The 13,999-nt window shown below is 54.6% G+C and overlaps 1 pseudogene; it reads left to right on the forward strand.

Annotated features, from left to right (window-relative positions):
* The first annotated feature begins 1,065 nt into the window (after positions 1-1,065).
* LOC135568609 (protein-lysine methyltransferase METTL21E-like) lies at positions 1,066-12,015 on the forward strand (annotated as a pseudogene).
* Positions 12,016-13,999: the final 1,984 nt, after the last annotated feature.

The following is a 13,999-nucleotide window of genomic DNA, read 5'->3' on the forward strand; positions in this document are numbered from 1 at the left end:
ATGATGGGATACGTCAACAACCTGAGACTGTACTGAGAGAGGATGATGGGATACGCCAACAACCTGAGACTGTACTGAGAGAGGATGATGGGATACGTCAACAACCTGAGACTGTACTGAGAGAGAGGATGATGGGATACGTCAACAACCTGAGACTGTACTGAGAGAGAGGATGATGGGATACGTCAACAACCTGAGACTGTACTGAGAGGATGATGGGATACGTCAACAACCTGAGACTGTACTGAGAGAGAGGATGATGGGATACGTCAACAACCTGAGACTGTACTGAGAGAGAGAGGATGATGGGATACGTCAACAACCTGAGACTGTACTGAGAGAGAGGATGATGGGATACGTCCAACAACCTGAGACTGTACTGAGAGAGAGGATGATGGGATACGTCAACAACCTGAGACTGTACTGAGAGAGAGATACGTCAACAACCTGAGACTGGATGATGGAGATACTGAGAGAGAGGATGATGGGTCAACAACCTGAGACTGTACTGAGAGAGAGGATGATGGGATACGTCAACAACCTGAGACTGTACTGATGATGGGACTCAACAACCTACTGAGAGAGAGAGGATGATGGGATACGTCAACAACCTGTACTGAGAGGATGATGGGAACAACAACCTGAGACTGTACTGAGAGAGAGGATGATGGGATACGTCAACAACCTGAGACTGTACTGAGAGAGAGGATGATGGGATACGCCAACAACCTGAGACTGTACTGAGAGAGAGGATGATGGGATACACCAACATCCTGAGACTGTACTGAGAGAGAGGATTAAAAAACCAACTTTTATTTAACTTGGCAAGTCAGTTAAGAACAAATTCTTATTTTTCAAACACGCCCTGTTCAGGGGCAGAATGACAGAGACTGTACCTTGTCAGCTCTGGGATTTGAACTTGCAACCTTCCGGTTACTAGCCCAACGCTCTAACCACTAGGCTACCCTGCCGTCCCCTGAGAGAGAGAGAGATGATGATGGGAAATAGTTCCATATCACGTGTCCTACATAGAATAAATATGATTTTAATTGTGTTACCAGGTGTGGATGTGGATGCTGAGCTGGCAGCTGCCATCATGTCCAGGAGGATCATCCAGTCTCTGATCACCGTGGAAGCCTGGGAGGGATACACCTGAGACGCTGACCATCAGATCAAGATCAAGGAGTCACATGACCTCTACGGAGCTGTGATGTGGCCCTCGGTACAACAAGCGCCTTCCGCCCAACCTTCATCATCCTCACTAACACTACCCTTATGGTCACCTTCTGTCATCCTCACTAACACTACCCTTATGGTCACCTTAAAATACGTCAACAACCTCACTAACACTACCCTTATGGTCACCTTCGTCATCCTCACTAACACTACCCTTATGGTCACCTTGATCATCCTCACTAACAGACTGTACTTATGGTCACCTTCATCATCCTCACTATCACTACCACTCACCTTCATCATCCTCACTAACACTACCCTACCGCTCACCTTCATCATCCTCACTAACACTACCCTACCACTCACCTTCATCATCCTCACTAACACTACCACTCACCTTCATCATCCTCACTAACACTACCCTTACACAAATTTTCATCATCCTCACTAACACAACCCTTACACTAATCTTCATCATCCTCACTAACACTACCACTCACCTTCATCATCCTCACTAACACTACCCTTCACTTACCTTCATCATCCTCACTAACACTACCCTTATGGTCACCTTCATCATCCTCACTAACACTACCCTACCACTCACCTTCATCATCCTCACTAACACAACCCTTACACTAATCTTCATCATCCTCACCAACACTACCCTTACACTAATCTTCATCATCCTCACTAACACTACCCTTACACTAATCTTCATCATCCTCACCAACACTACCCTGTACACTAATCTTCATCATCCTCACTAACACTACCCTTACACTAATCTTCATCATCCTCACTAACACTACCCTTACACTGAGAGAGAGGATGATGGACACCAACACTAATCTTCATCATCCTCACTAACACTACCACTCAACAACCACCTTCATCATCCTCACTAACACTACCCTTACACTAATCTTCATCATCCTCACCTGAGAACACTACCCTTACACTAATCTTCATCATCCTCACTAACACTACCAACTCACCTTCATCATCCTCACTAACACTACCCTTATGGTCACCTTCATCATCCTCACTAACACTACCCTTATGGTCACCTTCATCATCCTCACTAACACAACCCTTACACTAATCTTCATCATCCTCACTAACACTACCCTTACACTAATCTTCATCATCCTCACTAACACTACCCTTACACTAATCTTCATCATCCTCACTAACACTACCCTTGATGGTCACCTTCATCATCCTCACTAACACTGAGACCCTTATGGTCACCTTCATCATCCTCACCTAACACTACCCTACCACTCACCTTCATCATCCTCACTAACACTACCACTCACCTTCATCATCCTCACTAACACTACCACTCACCTTCACCATCCTCACTAACACTATACTCAACAACCTCACCTTCATCATCCTCACTAACACTACCACTCACCTTCATCATCCTCACTAACACTACCCTTATGGTCACCTTCATCATCCTCACTAACACTACCCTTATGGTCACTTTCATCATCCTCACTAACACTACCACTCACCTTCATCATCCTCACTAACACTACCCTTATGGTCACCTTCATCATCCTCACTAACACTACCACTCACCTTCATCATCCTCACTAACACTACCCTTATGGTCACCTAACACTACCCTTATGGTCACCTTCATCATCCTCACTAACACTACCCTTATGGTCACCTTCATCATCCTCACTAACACTACCCTTATGGTCACCTTCATCATCCTCACTAACACTACCCTTATGGTCACCTTCATCATCCTCACTAACACTACCCTTATGGTCACCTTCATCATCCTCACTAACACTACCCTGGTCACCTTCATCATCCTCACTAACACTACCCTTATGGTCACCTTCATCATCCTCACTAACACTACCCTTATGCACCTTCATCATCCTCACTAACACTACCCTTAGGTCACTTTCATCATCCTCACTAACACTACCCTTATGGTCACCTTCATCATCCTCACTAACACTACCCTTATGGTCACCTTCATCATCCTCACTAACACTACCCTTATGGTCACCTTCATCATCCTCACTAACACTACCCTTATGGTCACCTTCATCATCCTCACTAACACTACCCTTATGGTCACCTTCATCATCCTCACTAACACTACCCTTATGGTCACCTTCATCATCCTCACTAACACTACCCTTATGGTCACCTTCATCATCCTCACTAACACTACCCTTATGGTCACCTTCATCATCCTCACTAACACTACCCTAGACTGTATATGGTCACCTTCATCATCCTCCTAACACTAACACTACTTCCATTATGGTCACCTTCATCATCCTCACTAACACTACCCTTATGGTCACCTTCATCATCCTCACTAACACTACCCTTATGGTCACCTTCATCATCCTCACTAACACTACCCTTACACTACTGGTCACCTTCATCATTCATAACAATTATTACTTTTAAATCATCCACCCACTCACCTTTTTCCTCACCTTATGTACATCTTCATCCATCAACTTCATTTTTATAATGTCCTGTTAGTTCACATTGCATTGTGTTTATTTCCCATCAGGCCATAGTGCTGTGTTACTAACCTGATACGCACCGCGACACGTCACCTTCATCATCCTCACAACCTGCTGGACAAGAACTTCATCATCCTCTAACACTGGGCTACCGGGACCACCTGGTCTCCATAGTTACAAGCCTTCTAGGTGAGACAATCTTGTATTTACAAAGTCTCATGGTATCACTGAGCTGTCCTGGGGGCCCCTAGACACAACCTCTTATCACTGAGCTGTCCTGGGGGCCCCAGACACCCTCCTCTTATCACTGAGCTGTCCTGGGGGCCCCAGACACCCTCCTCTTATCACTGAGCTGTCCTGGGGGCCCTAGACACCCATCTCCTCGTAACACTGAGCTGTCCTGGGGGCCCCAGACACCTCCCTCGTATCACTGAGCATGTCCTGGGGGCCCCAGACACCCTCCTCGTATCACTGAGCTGTCCTGGGGGGGCCCATCCTCCTCGTAAGACTGTCCTGGGGGGCCCCAGACACCCTCATCATCCTCACTGAGCTGTCCTGGGGGCCCCAGACACCCTCCTCGTATCACTGAGCTGTCCTGGGGGCCCCAGACACCCTCCTCGTATCACTGAGCTGTCCTGGGGGCCCCAGACACCCTCCTCGTATCACTGAGCTGTCCTGGGGGCCCCAGACACCCTCCTCTTATCACTGAGCTGTCCTGGGGGCCCCCAAGACACCCTCCTCATCATCACTGAGCTGTCCTGGGGGCCCCATCACACTAGACCTCCTCTTATCACTGAGCTGTACCCTGGGGGCCCCAGACACCTCCTGGTCACCTTATCACTGAGCTGTCCTGGGGTCACCTTCAGACACCCTCCTCGTATCACTGAGCTGTCACTGGGGGCCCCAGACACCCATCCTCTAATCACTGAGCTATGGTCCTCATCATCCTCACTAACACACCCTCACCTTCATCATCACTGAGCTACCCTGGGGGCCCCAGACATCCTCACTCCTCTTATCACTGAGCTGTCCTGGGGGCCCCTTATGGTCAGACACCCTCTTATGGTCCTTATCACTGAGCTGTCACCTGGGGGCCCCAGACACCCTCCTCTTCATCACTGAGCTGTCCTGGGGGCCCCAGACATCTTCCCTCCTCGTATCACTGAGCTGTCCTGGGGGCCCATCAGCCACACCCCTCCTGGATATCACTGAGCTGTCCTGGGGGCCCAAGACACTACTCCCTGGGGGCCCCAGACACCCTCCTCCATATCACTGAGCTGTCCTGGGGGCCTTGTATTTAGAAACCTCCTGGTATCACTGAGCTGTCCTGGGGGCCCCAGACACTACCCTCGTATCACTGAGCTGTCCTGGGGGCCCCAGACACCCTCCTCATATCACTGAGCTGTCCTGGGGGGCCCCAGACACCCTCCTCGTATCACTGAGCTGTCCTGGGGGCCCCAGACACTCCTCCTCCTCTTATCACTGAGCTGTCCTGGGGGCCCCAGACACCCTCCTCGTATCACTGAGCTGTCCTGGGGGCCCCAGACACCCTCCTCGTATCACTGAGCTGTCCTGGGGGCCCCAGACACCCTCCTCGTATCACTGAGCTGTCCTGGGGGCCCCAGACACCCTCCTCATATCACTGAGCTGTCCTGGGGGCCCCAGACACCCTCCTCGTATCACTGAGCTGTCCTGGGGGCCCCAGACACCCTCCTCGTATCACTGAGCTGTCCTGGGGGCCCCAGACACCCTCCTCGTATCACTGAGCTGTCCTGGGGGCCCCAGACACCCTCCTCTTATCACTGAGCTGTCCTGGGGGCCCCAGACACCCTCCTCTTATCACTGAGCTGTCCTGGGGGCCCCAGACACCCTCCTCGTATCACTGAGCTGTCCTGGGGGCCCCAGACACCCTCCTCGTATCACTGAGCTGTCCTGGGGGCCCCAGACACCCTCCTCGTATCACTGAGCTGTCCTGGGGGCCCCAGACACCTCCCTCACTGAGTATCACTGAGCTGTCCTGGGGGCCCCAGACACCCTCCTCGTATCACTGAGCTGTCCTGGGGGCCCCAGACACCCTCCTCGTATCACTGAGCTGTCCTGGGGGCCCCAGACACCCTCCTCTTATCACTGAGCTGTCCTGGGGGCCCCAGACACCTCCTCGTATCACTGAGCTGTCCTGGGGGCCCCAGACACCCTCCTCGTATCACTGAGCTGTCCTGGGGGCCCCAGACACCCTCCTCGTATCACTGAGCTGTCCTGGGGGCCCCAGACACTCCTCTCGTATCACTGAGCTGTCCTGGGGGGCCCCAGACACCCTCCTCGTATCACTGAGCTGTCCTGGGGGGCCCCAGACACCCTCCTCGTATCACTGAGCTGTCCTGGGGGGCCCCAGACACCCTCCTCGTATCACTGAGCTGTCCTGGGGGCCCCAGACACCCTCCTCGTATCACTGAGCTGTCCTGGGGGCCCCAGACACCCTCCTCGTATCACTGAGCTGTCCTGGGGGCCCCAGACACCCTCCTCGTATCACTGAGCTGTCCTGGGGGCCCCAGACACCCTCCTCTTATCACTGAGCTGTCCTGGGGGCCCCAGACACCTCCTCTTATCACTGAGCTGTCCTGGGGGCCCCAGACACCTCCTCGTATCACTGAGCTGTCCTGGGGGCCCCAGACACCCTCCTCGTATCACTGAGCTGTCCTGGGGGCCCCAGACACCCTCCTCGTATCACTGAGCTGTCCTGGGGGGCCCCAGACACCCTCCTCTTATCACTGAGCTGTCCTGGGGGGCCCCAGACACCCTCCTCTTATCACTGAGCTGTCCTGGGGGGCCCCAGACACCCTCCTCGTATCACTGAGCTGTCCTGGGGGCCCCAGACACCTCCTCGTATCACTGAGCTGTCCTGGGGGCCCCAGACACCCTCCTCGTATCACTGAGCTGTCCTGGGGGCCCCAGACACCCTCCTCTTATCACTGAGCTGTCCTGGGGGCCCCAGACACCTCCTCTTATCACTGAGCTGTCCTGGGGGCCCCAGACACCCTCCTCGTATCACTGAGCTGTCCTGGGGGCCCCAGACACCCTCCTCGTATCACTGAGCTGTCCTGGGGGCCCCAGACACCCTCCTCGTATCACTGAGCTGTCCTGGGGGCCCCAGACACCCTCCTCGTATCACTGAGCTGTCCTGGGGGCCCCAGACACCTCCTCGTATCACTGAGCTGTCCTGGGGGCCCCAGACACCCTCCTCGTATCACTGAGCTGTCCTGGGGGCCCCAGACACCCTCCTCGTATCACTGAGCTGTCCTGGGGGGCCCCAGACACCCTCCTCTTATCACTGAGCTGTCCTGGGGGGCCCCAGACACCCTCCTCGTATCACTGAGCTGTCCTGGGGGGCCCCAGACACCCTCCTCTTATCACTGAGCTGTCCTGGGGGGCCCCAGACACCCTCCTCATATCACTGAGCTGTCCTGGGGGGCCCCAGACACCCTCCTCGTATCACTGAGCTGTCCTGGGGGGCCCCAGACACCCTCCTCTTATCACTGAGCTGTCCTGGGGGGCCCCAGACACCCTCCTCGTATCACTGAGCTGTCCTGGGGGGCCCCAGACACCCTCCCTCGTATCACTGAGCTGTCCTGGGGGCCCCAGACACCCTCCTCTTATCACTGAGCTGTCCTGGGGGCCCCAGACACCTCCTCTTATCACTGAGCTGTCCTGGGGGCCCCAGACACCCTCCTCTTATCACTGAGCTGTCCTGGGGGCCCCAGACACCCTCCTCGTATCACTGAGCTGTCCTGGGGGTCCAGACACCCTCCTCGTATCACTGAGCTGTCCTGGGGGCCCCAGACACCCTCCTCACTCGTATCACTGAGCTGTCCTGGGGGCCCCAGACACCCTCCTCGTATCACTGAGCTGTCCTGGGGGGCCCCAGACACCCTCCTCTTATCACTGAGCTGTCCTGGGGGGCCCCAGACACCCTCCTCTTATCACTGAGCTGTCCTGGGGGGCCCCAGACACCCTCCTCGTATCACTGAGCTGTCCTGGGGGGCCCCAGACACCCTCCTCGTATCACTGAGCTGTCCTGGGGGGCCCCAGACACCCTCCTCGTATCACTGAGCTGTCCTGGGGGCCCCAGACACCCTCCTCGTATCACTGAGCTGTCCTGGGGGGCCCAGACACCCTCCTCATATCACTGAGCTGTCCTGGGGGGCCCAGACACCCTCCTCTTATCACTGAGCTGTCCTGGGGGGCCCCAGACACCCTCCTCGTATCACTGAGCTGTCCTGGGGGCCCCAGACACCTCCTCGTATCACTGAGCTGTCCTGGGGGCCCCAGACACCTCCTCTTATCACTGAGCTGTCCTGGGGGCCCCAGACACCCTCCTCATATCACTGAGCTGTCCTGGGGGCCCCAGACACCCTCCTCGTATCACTGAGCTGTCCTGGGGGCCCCAGACACCTCCTCGTATCACTGAGCTGTCCTGGGGGCCCCAGACACCCTCCTCGTATCACTGAGCTGTCCTGGGGGCCCCAGACACCCTCCTTATCACTGAGCTGTCCTGGGGGCCCCAGACACCTCCTCTTATCACTGAGCTGTCCTGGGGGCCCCAGACACCCTCCTCTTATCACTGAGCTGTCCTGGGGGCCCCAGACACCCTCCTCGTATCACTGAGCTGTCCTGGGGGCCCCAGACATCCTCCTCGTATCACTGAGCTGTCCTGGGGGCCCCAGACACCCTCCTCTATCACTGAGCTGTCCTGGGGGCCCCAGACACCCTCCTCGTATCACTGAGCTGTCCTGGGGGCCCCAGACACCCTCCTCGTATCACTGAGCTGTCCTGGGGGCCCCAGACACCCTCCTCGTATCACTGAGCTGTCCTGGGGGCCCCAGACACCCTCCTCGTATCACTGAGCTGTCCTGGGGGCCCCAGACACCCTCCTCGTATCACTGAGCTGTCCTGGGGGCCCCAGACACCCTCCTCGTATCACTGAGCTGTCCTGGGGGCCCCAGACACCCTCCTCGTATCACTGAGCTGTCCTGGGGGCCCCAGACACCTCCTCGTATCACTGAGCTGTCCTGGGGGCCCCAGACACCCTCCTCGTATCACTGAGCTGTCCTGGGGGCCCCAGACACCCTCCTCGTATCACTGAGCTGTCCTGGGGGCCCCAGACACCCTCCTCTTATCACTGAGCTGTCCTGGGGGCCCCAGACACCCTCCTCGTATCACTGAGCTGTCCTGGGGGCCCCAGACACCCTCCTCGTATCACTGAGCTGTCCTGGGGGCCCCAGACACCCTCCTCTTATCACTGAGCTGTCCTGGGGGCCCAGACATCCTCCTCGTATCACTGAGCTGTCCTGGGGGCCCCAGACACCCTCCTCGTATCACTGAGCTGTCCTGGGGGCCCCAGACACCCTCCTCTTATCACTGAGCTGTCCTGGGGGCCCAGACACCTCCTCTTATCACTGAGCTGTCCTGGGGGGCCCAGACACCCTCCTCGTATCACTGAGCTGTCCTGGGGGTCCTAGACACCTCCTCTTATCACTGAGCTGTCCTGGGGGTCCAGACACCCTCCTCTTATCACTGAGCTGTCCTGGGGGTCCTAGACACCCTCCTCTTATCACTGAGCTGTCCTGGGGGTCCCCAGACACCTTCCTCGTATCACTGAGCTGTCCTGGGGGTCCCAGACACCTCCCGTATCACTGAGCTCCTGGGGGTCCTAGACACCCTCCTCATATCACTGAGCTGTCCTGGGGGTCCAGACACCCTCCTTATCACTGAGCTGTCCTGGGGGTCCAGACACCCTCCTCGTATCACTGAGCTGTCCTGGGGGTCCAGACACCCTCCTCGTATCACTGAGCTGTCCTGGGGGTGGGGGGCCCCAGACACCTCCTCGTATCACTGAGCTGTCCTGGGGGCCCAGACACCTCCTCGTATCACTGAGCTGTCCTGGGGGGGCCCAGACACCTCCTCGTATCACTGAGCTGTCCTGGGGGGGGGTCCAGACACCCTCCTCGTATCACTGAGCTGTCCTGGGGTGGGGGGTCCAGACACCCTCCTCGTATCACTGAGCTGTCCTGGGGGCCCAGACACACTCCTCGTATCACTGAGCTGTCCTGGGGGCCCCAGACACCCTCCTCGCATCACTGAGCTGTCCTGGGGGGTCCAGACACCCTCCTCGTATCACTGAGCTGTCCTGGGGGCCCCAGACACCCTCCTCGTATCACTGAGCTGTCCTGGGGGCCCCAGACACCTCCTCTTATCACTGAGCTGTCCTGGGGGTCCAGACATCCTCCTCTTATCACTGAGCTGTCCTGGGGGCCCAGACACCCTCCTCGTATCACTGAGCTGTCCTGGGGGTCCTAGACACCTTCCTCGTATCACTGAGCTGTCCTAGACACCCTCCTCGTATCACTGAGCTGTCCTGGGGGTCCTAGACACCCTCCTCTTATCACTGAGCTGTCCTGGGGGTCGGAGACACCCTCCTCGTATCACTGAGCTGTCCTGGGGGTCCAGACACCCTCCTCGTATCACTGAGCTGTCCTGGGGGTCCTAGACACCCTCCTCATATCACTGAGCTGTCCTGGGGGTCCAGACACCCTCCTCATATCACTGAGCTGTCCTGGGGGGTCCAGACACCCTCCTCATATCACTGAGCTGTCCTGGGGGTCCAGACACCCTCCTCGTATCACTGAGCTGTCCTGGGGGTCCAGACACCCTCCTCGTATCACTGAGCTGTCCTGGGGGGCCCAGACACACTCCTCGTATCACTGAGCTGTCCTGGGGGGCCCCAGACACCCTCCTCGTATCACTGAGCTGTCCTGGGGGGGGGGGGGGTCCAGACACCCTCCTCGTATCACTGAGCTGTCCTGGGGGGCCCCAGACACCCTCCTCGTATCACTGAGCTGTCCTGGGGGTCCAGACACCCTCCCGTTAGTGTGTTTTTTTGTTTTAGTTTTTCGGGCCCATCCATTCAATCAATCAATCAATCAATCAATCAAATGTATTTATAAAGCCCTTCTTACATCAGCTGATATCTCAAAGTGCTGTACAGAAACCCAGGCTAAAACCCCAAACAGCAAGCAATGCAGGTGTAGAAGCACGGTGGCTAGGAAAACCTCCCTAGAAAGGGCAAAACCTAGGAAGAAACCTAGAGAGGAACCAGGCTATGTGGGGTGGCCAGTCCTCTTCTGGCTGTACCGGGTAGAGAGGAACCAGGCTCTGAGGGGTGGCCAGTCCTCTTCTGGCTGTGCCGGGTGGAGATTATAACAGAACATGGCCAAGATGTTCAAATGTTCATAGATGCCCATCAGGGTCAAATAATAATAATCACAGTAGTTGTAGAGGGTGCAACAGGTCAGCACCTCAGGAGTAAATGTCAGTTGGCTTTTCATAGCCGAGCATTAAGAGTATCTCTAACGCTCCTGCTGTCTCTAGAGAGTTGAAAACAGCAGGTCTGGGACAGGTAGCACATCCGGTCACACCGCCCTCTTCAGAGGACAGACATCTCCTTCCTGTTTGGTAACTGATGGTTTTTTTGTGTGTTTTTTTTCCCTAGGTGCCAAGGTGACGTCCACAGACCTGCCGGAGGTGCTGAGTAACCTTCAGTATAACGTCCTGCGTAACACCAGGGGTTCCTGTAGACACGCTCCTCGTGTCACTGAGCTGTCCTGGGGGAAGGAGCTGGAACAACACTTCCCTCAGGCTGCCTGTCACTACGACTACGTGTTCGCTGCCGACGTGGTGTACTGCCACCCTTACCTGGCGGAACTCTTGGACACCTTCGATCACCTGTGTCAGGACGGAACGGAGATCCTCTGGGCCATGAGGTTCCGTCTGGACAGAGAGAACCAGTTCGTAGAACGGTTCCAGACCAGGTTCCATCTGGATGAATTGTACGATCTGCCCAGTCTCAGTATTAAACTGTACCGAGCATCGAGGAAGGAGATGGGGAGGAAGACACGGTCTGGAGAGGCAGCTTAATACTACCATGCTCTACGGAAGCAGACTGAGAGATGGGGAGGAAGACACGGTCTGGAGAGGCAGCTTAATACTACCATGCTCTACGGAAGCAGACACTGCAGGGGGATGGAGAGATGGGGAGGAAGACACGGTCTGGAGAGGCAGCTTGATACTACCATGCTCTACGGAAGCAGACTGAGAGATGGGGAGGAAGACACGGTCTGGAGAGGCAGCTTAATACTACCATGCTCTACGGAAGCAGTCTGAGACACTGCAGGGGGATGGAGAGATGGGGATGTGTGTTCTTTGATTGAATCCCGGCCACTCACTCAGAGAACAAGCCCCTCCCCACCCCGCCAAGCCCCTCCCCACCCAGCCCCCTCCCCAATCCCCTCCCCACCCACCAAGCCCCTCCCCTCCCCCAAGCCCCTCCCCGCCAAGCCCCTCCCCACCCAGCCAAGCCCCTCCCCACCCAGCCCCTCCCTCAACAAAGGCATTGTCGAGAAGCGCATTACACTTAACTCTTGAAGGTAATTTACCCTTGATCCTACATCAGCATTTCGGGGAAATTGTAGTGTCATGGCCCAGAAAATAATTTATTGGAGCCCTTTTATGTTTGGTTGTAGCTGTCCACTTTACGGAGGTTACTGTCCTCTTTACGGAGGTTACTGTCCTCTTTACAGAGATACCTTGCCTCTTTACGGAGGTTACTGTCCTCTTTACGGAGATTACTGTCCTCTTTACGGAGGTTACTGTCCTCTTTATGGAGGTTACTGTCCTCTTTACGGAGGTTACTGTTCTCTTTACGGAGGTTACTGTCCTCTTTACGGAGGTTACTGTCCTCTTTACAGAGATACCTTGCCTCTTTACGGAGGTTACTGTCCTCTTTACGGAGATTACTGTCCTCTTTACGGAGGTTACTGTCCTCATTACGGAGATTACTGTCCTCTTTACGGAGGTTACTGTCCTCTTTACGGAGGCTACTGTTCTCTTTACGGAGGTTACTGTCCTCTTTACGGAGATTACTGTCCTCTTTACGGAGTTTACTGTTCTCTTTACGGAGGATACTGTCCTCTTTACGGAGGTTACTGTCCTCTTTACGGAGGTTACTGTCCTCTTTACGGAGGTTACTGTCCTCTTTATGGAGGTTACTGTCCTCTTTACGGAGGCTACTGTCCTCTTTACAGAGATACCTTGCCTCTTTACGGAGGTTACTGTCCTCTTTACGGAGATTACTGTCCTCTTTACGGAGACTACTGTTCTCTTTACGGAGGTTACTGTCCTCTTTACGGAGATTACTGTCCTCTTTACGGAGACTACTGTCCTCTTTACGGAGGTTACTGTCCTCTTTACGGAGGTTACTGTCCTCTTTAGCATTTCGCTACAGCATTACATGTTCTCATGTGTATGTGACAAATAACATTTGATTTGATTCTTTATGGAGGATACTGTCCTCTTTACGGAGGTTACTGTCCTCTTTACGGAGGTTACTGTCCTCTTTACATTGGTTACAGTCCTCTTTACAGAGATACCTTTCCTCTTTACGGAGGTTACTGTCCTCTTTACGGAGGACTACTGTCCTCTTTACGGAGGTTATTGTCCTCTTTACGGAGGTTACTGTCCTCTTTACGGAGATTACTGTCCTCTTTACGGAGTTTACTGTTCTCTTTACGGAGATATCTTTCCTCTTTACGGAGGTTACTGTCCTCTTTACGGAGGATACTGTCCTCTTTACGGAGGTTACTGTCCTCTTTACGGAGGTTACTGTCCTCTTTACGGAGATACCTTTTCTCTTTACAGAGGTTACATGAACTCTCCTTCCCTTCATGTCTGGGTTTTGAACTCTCCTTCTCTTTATGTCTGGGTCTTGAACTCTCCCTCCCTTCATATCTGGGCCTTGAACTCTCCTTCCCTTCATATCTGGGCCTTGAACTCCCATTCCCTTCATATCTGGGCCTTGAACTCTCCTTCCCTTCATATCTGGGCCTTGAACTCTCATTCCCTTCATATCTGGGTCTTGAACTCTCCTTCCCTTCATATCTGGGCCTTGAACTCTCCTTCCCTTCATATCTGGGCCTTGAACTCCCTTCATATCGGGGCATTGAACTCTCCTTCCCTTCATGTCTGGAGCCTTGAACTCTCCTTCCCTTTATCTGGGCCTTGAACTCCCTTCATATCTGGGCATTGAACTCTCCTTCCCTTCATGTCTGGGCCTTGAACTCTCCTTCCTTCATATCTGGGCCTTGAACTCTCCTTCCCTTCATATCTGGGCCTTGAACTCTCCTTCCCTTCATGTCTGGGCCTTGAACTCCCCTTCATATCTGGGCCTTGAACTCCCCTTCATATCTGGGCCTTGA

The sequence above is a fragment of the Oncorhynchus nerka genome, unplaced genomic scaffold (assembly GCF_034236695.1).
Source record: "Oncorhynchus nerka isolate Pitt River unplaced genomic scaffold, Oner_Uvic_2.0 unplaced_scaffold_1449, whole genome shotgun sequence".
NCBI lineage: Eukaryota > Metazoa > Chordata > Actinopteri > Salmoniformes > Salmonidae > Oncorhynchus > Oncorhynchus nerka.